A 6,000-nucleotide genomic window follows, 5' to 3' on the forward strand; every position below is an offset into this window, starting at 1 on the left:
ATATTGACTTAGTTTATCCCTTTACCTAACTTATGGAAAAGCTTACAAATTACTCCAAAATTATACTCGTTTGTTCCCCAGCTCAACACCTTGAAATTGTATTTCCCCCAACAAAACTTCAATATAAACCTATCTAGCACCTTTCCTCAACCAAAAAATACCAAATACCTTAATAAATATTAAAATAATCAACTTACATAAATTTTGGGATGATGCCCAAGTTGGTCTAACCAATGAATCACTCTAATAGATTTGTAGAGAATATTCCTAGGAGTAACGTGGCGGCCTTGGATTGTCGAACCGACAAAAGACGGAGCCAGAACCGAAAAGAGAAGGAGAGAGAGAGAAAGAGAGAAAGGGTTTTCTGAACATTTCTCGCAGGAAAAATGAAGTCTTGGCCTTTTATAGAATTGTTGTCCATGTGGCCTCGTCGACGAGCCATAACTGCTCGTCGACTAGTTTTAGAGTCTGGAAACAGTCCTGTCGGTAACTTCTCGTTGATGAGATGCATGTCCCCATTGACGTGCCCAAGAATCTTGCTCGTCGACAAGCACTTCTTCACTCGTCGACGAGACGCTACTGAAATCCCTTAAGAAGATTCCTTTCTCTCTCCTTTCTTTTATTATTTAATTACTATAATTCTTTGGGTCTCTACATTCTCCCCTCCTTATAAAAATTTCATCCTCGAAATTTATTATCTATATTGACACCATCCTTTAAATAAAATAGGCTACTTATTTTATTACGGAGGAATACCATGGTTACATTCAAGGTTCTGGGAGATTACATATACACATACAATAAAATTCTCCCACAATCAAAATACTATTTACTACCAGAAAATCATTACATCTAACTAACCTGCACAAAAGAAATTTTACATATTCACAGCAACTTTTCCTGATTACTACTGATCCCCGCTGAAGAGATACGAGTACTTCTGTCATATCTGCTCCTCAAGTTCCCATGAAGCTTCCTTTATCGCATGATTTCTCTACAAGACTTTTACTAAAGGAATCTTCTTATTGCGCAATTCTCGTTCTTTCCTGTCCAGAATCTACACTGGTACCTTCTCATACGCCAAAGTATCCCTGAACACTATCTCATCATAACTGATCACATGGGAGGGGTCTGGGACGTATTTCCTCAACATGGAAACATGGAATACGTTGTGTATTCTGAACAAAACGGGTGGTAAGGCTAGTCTGTAGGCAACTGACCCCCCTCTCTCAAGGATCTCAAACGGGATAATAAACCTAGGGTTAAGCTTACCCTTCCTTCCAAATCTCATAACTCCCTTTAATGGCGCTATCTTCAGATACACGTGATCTCCCATATCAAATTCCAGTTTCCTGCGGCGAGTATCAATGTAACTCTTCTGCCGGTTTCTGAGCTGCACTGATCCTGTCTCTGATGAGCAAAACTTTATCATATGTCAACTGCACTAGCTCTGGTCCCAACATTCGCCTCTCACCTATTTCATCCCAATATATAGGAGAACGACACCTTCTACCATATAGTGTCTCATAAGATGTCATACCGATGTTGGCCTGATAACTGTTATTGTATGCAAACTCTATGAGTGACATATATTGGGTCCAACTGCTCCCAAAATCCAACACGTCCGCTTGCAACATATCTTTAAATATCTGAATCACCATCTTAGTTTGGTCGTCCGTCTAAGGATGAAACGTCGTGCTGAAAGATAACTGAGACCCTAGAGCCCCTGAAAGCTCTTCTAAAATCGTGACGTGAAACGTGGGTCTCGGTCTGATAATATAGACACTGGCACACCATGTGATCGTACTATCTCCTGAATATATAATTCCGCCAGTCTATCCATGGAGTAGTTGACCTTAATAGGAATGAAATGAGTGGTCTTCGTTAGTCTATCAACGACTACCCAATAAAATTCTGACCATGCGGTGCTGGTAGCAAACCCGTTACAAAGTCCATAGATACATGATCCCACTTCCACTCTAGGATGTAAAGTGGCTGCAACTGGCCTGCCGGCCTCTAGTGCTCAGCCTTTACCTGTTGGAAAGTTAGACACTACTGTACGAACTCGGCAATTTCCCTCTTCATGCCGCTCCACTAGTAAGACTCTCGTAGATCCCTATATATTTTAATACTACCTAGATGAACCGTATACAAGGACCTGTGAGCCTCTTCTAAGATCGTCCCCCTAATGTCCATATCTATAGGCATGCACCTGGAAAGGAACCTCAAGGCCCCGTTATCAGAAATACCGAATTCCTCTCCCTATCTGTCCTACACCTTAGCTATGAGCTCTGCTAATTCTGCATCATCTCTCTGAGCGGTCTTAATCTTTTCCTATAGAGTAGGCTGCACTACCTAGTTGGCAATAAATACCTGAGGATCACTCTCTACCAACTCTACACTGAGTCTCTCTAGATCCATCAAGATCGGATGCTGAACCTCCATAGCTACTAGTGTTGATCCCACTGATTTCCTACTCAAAGTATCAGCTACCACGTTTGCTTTCCTTGGGTGGTAACTAATAGTGCAGTCATAATCTTTAATAAGTTCCAACCCCCTCCTCTGTCTCATATTCAGCTCCTTTTAAGTGAAAAAGTACTTCAAACTTTTATGATCGGAGAATATTTCGCATTTTTCACCGTACAAGTAATGCCTCCAAATCTTTAACGCATGTACCACTGTAATTCCAGATCTTGGGTATGGTAGTTCTTTTCATACTCTTTCAACTGTCAAGAGGCATAAGTTACAACCCTACCATGTTGCACCAATACACAACTGAGCCCTTTCAAAGACGCGTCATTGTAAATGACATAACCATCACCCCTTGACGGAATGATCCGCATTGGTACAGTGACAAGCCTCTATTTCAGTTCCTAGAAGCTCTACTCGCAATCCTCATCCCATTCAAACCTAACATTCTTTCAAGTCAGACGTGTGAGAGGTCCTAATAAAGCTGAAAACCCCTCTACAAACCGACGGTAATAACTCATCAGTCCTAAGAAACTCCTAATTTCCTGAACGTCCTTCAGCCTGACCTAATTCAACACTGCCCCAATCGATCCACTAAAATACCATCCCCTGAAATAACATGCCCCAAAAATGACACCTTCTCTAGCCAAAATTCACATTTACTAAATTTAGCATACAACTTCTTTTCCTTGAGCATCTGAAGTACCAACGGTAGGTGCGTCTCATGCTGCTCAAAACTCTTTGAGTAAACTAGTATGTCATCAATGAAAACTACAATGAACTGATCTAAATACTAATGAAAAACTCTATTCATTAAGTCCATGAACATGGCAGGAGCATTCTTCAGACCAAATGGCATAACTAGAAATTCATAATGTTCATACCTAGTCCTGAAAGTTGTCTTCGAGACATCTTCTGCTTTTACTTTCACCCTGATCTGAGGTCAATCTTAGAATAGACCCGCGTACCCTAAAGCTAGTCAAATAAATCATCTATACGGGGTAAAGGATACCTGCTCTTGATTGTCACCTTATTAATTTCCTTGTAATCTATACACATCCTCATAGACCCGTCCTTTTTCTTCACAAATAACACTAGAGCTCCCCACGGTGATACACTAGGCCAAATAAAACCCTTATCCAACAAGTCTTCCAACTGATCATTTAGCTCTCCCAACTCTACTGGAGCCATTCTATAAGGAGCTTTAGAGATTGGTGTCATTCTCGGAAGTAGATCAATAGTGAAATCTACCTCGCGGTCGGGAGGTAACCCAGGTAGATCTTCTAGAAAAACGTCTGGAAACTCTTTAACCACTGGTGTATTGCTAAGCTTCAATTCATTTTCTAACACCTCCTTTACAAAAGCCATAAACCCCTGACAACCATCCATGAGTAATCTCCTCGCCTGTATGGTTGATACTAACTGAGTCGGGGATTGCACACGCGACCCTATGAACCCAAATTATGGTCTTCCTAGAGGTCTAAATATTATTTCTTTCAAACGACAGTCTATACTAGCGTAATTAGCTGCCAACTAGTTCATACCAAAAATTACATCGAACCCATGCATATCCAATACTATCAAGTCAGCTGGTAAGAATTTCCCCTGAATATCAACTGGACAGCCTCAGAGCACTCTACTACACCTTACTACTGACCCTGTCGGTGTAGTTACTAATAGTTCGGTGTCTAATAATTGTGTTTCTGCCCCACATAATCTAATACACCCCATTGATACAAACGAGTGTGTGGCTCCTGAATCAAACTATACAATAACTTTAAATGAAAGCATGTTAATCATATCTGTCACCACATCTTCAACTGTCTTAACATCTCCAAGCGTTAAAGCATAGACCCTCGCCGGAGTTACATTCCTCTGCTGGCCTTCGCAAGGTGCTTGATAACCTCCCCGGTAAGGTCTGGGAGTAGGAGCGGTACCTGGTGGTGTAGGTCAATCTCACATCAGATGTCCCTACCTACCACAACGATAACAAACAACTCTTCCCACTCAACACTCTCCCAAGTGTCTCTTTCCACAAGTATGACAGATAGGAAAAATTTGCATCTCCTGAAGCTCACGACCTCCAATCTCCTACCTCGGTCCTCTACCATAGTTTCCTCTCCTCCACTAGCCCTAACTAGGTCCCTATTGGAAGCTTGAAGGCGTAGATCTCTTTTTCTTCCCCGCTCCTCCGCATCCATCCACTTACTCACCTTAACCAATGCTGCTCTATCGACCAATTCAGAAAAATCATGTATCTTCAACACTACTACTTGCTTGTATATTCCATGCCTCAGTCCTCTTTCAAACTGCCTTGATTTCTTTACTTCATCAGGAACAATATATGCAGCGAAGCGAGACAACTCTATGAACCTCGCCGCATACTGCTGGACTGACTACTGTCCCTTCTTCAGATTCAAGAACTCTTCAACTTTAGCTTCCCTGATAGTGGTTGGGAAATATTTGTCAAAGAATAATTCTTTAAATTGGTCCCATGTCATAACTATCGGCATCGTCCTCTGCTGCTCCAGAAGTTTCACAGTAGTCCACCACCTCTCAGCCTCCCCTATCAGTTTATAAGTGGAGAATAGGACCATTTGCTCCTCCATACAATGGAATACTGCCAAAACTTTCTCAATCTCCTGCATCCAATCTCGGCAGCTGCAGGATCAACTCCTCTTGAAAATGCCAAGGGATTCATCTTGGTAAATTTATCTATTGTGCACCCATGATCTGCAGACGGGCCTCCCTGCTCTTTGGAGCTCCTAGTGATCTCAGCCATAACTTGTTGAGCCACACTACGTAATATCGCATCAAAGTCTGCCCCGCCTTCACTTGAGGGCCCTGCACCCTCACTACCACTCGCATGGGCACTACCTCCTCTAGGGTCCATCCTAAAAAGACAATAAATATGGTTCAGTGACCCTATTCTTATAATTTACGCGTCTAACTAAAAACCTCTATCTTGACATCCTTATCTTATTTCAAGATCCAGCCCTACATTGTAGAATCACAACCTGACAATAGTTTACTATGACTTTCCTGAAATCGTCACCCTAGGAAAGACACAGAAACCACCACGGAAGTCTTGCCTCTAAACTGTAGAACAAAACCTTAAATTCTTTCCCTAACTCTGGTACCGTTTCCACTGCACTCTAAAGTCTACAAAACTTAGCAACTTAGTCTCTAATACCAAACTGTAATGACCTACCTATTTTACCATAATTTTAATATAATAATCTAGATATTTTGTTCAGTTGATGAAACATAATCAACCTGGACCCATGGGTAACAAGGATGTACCTAAAATACATATCTGATACTTAAGCAGCGGAAAACGTAAAATCATATACATATCAAATCATCCAACCAACACAATACCAGAGTTTTACTAAAACTGTTATATACATATACACATCCCAAAATGACCAAAAAGTGTCCTAGGGTCACAACCCAAAAATCCATCAGACCCTAGTATAATGACTTACCCCTCTGACAGGGTAGAACACTCGACCTCTAATGCTACAGAGC

Source organism: Malania oleifera, chromosome 8 (assembly GCF_029873635.1).
Source record: "Malania oleifera isolate guangnan ecotype guangnan chromosome 8, ASM2987363v1, whole genome shotgun sequence".
In the NCBI taxonomy this organism is placed as follows: Eukaryota; Viridiplantae; Streptophyta; class Magnoliopsida; order Santalales; family Ximeniaceae; genus Malania; species Malania oleifera.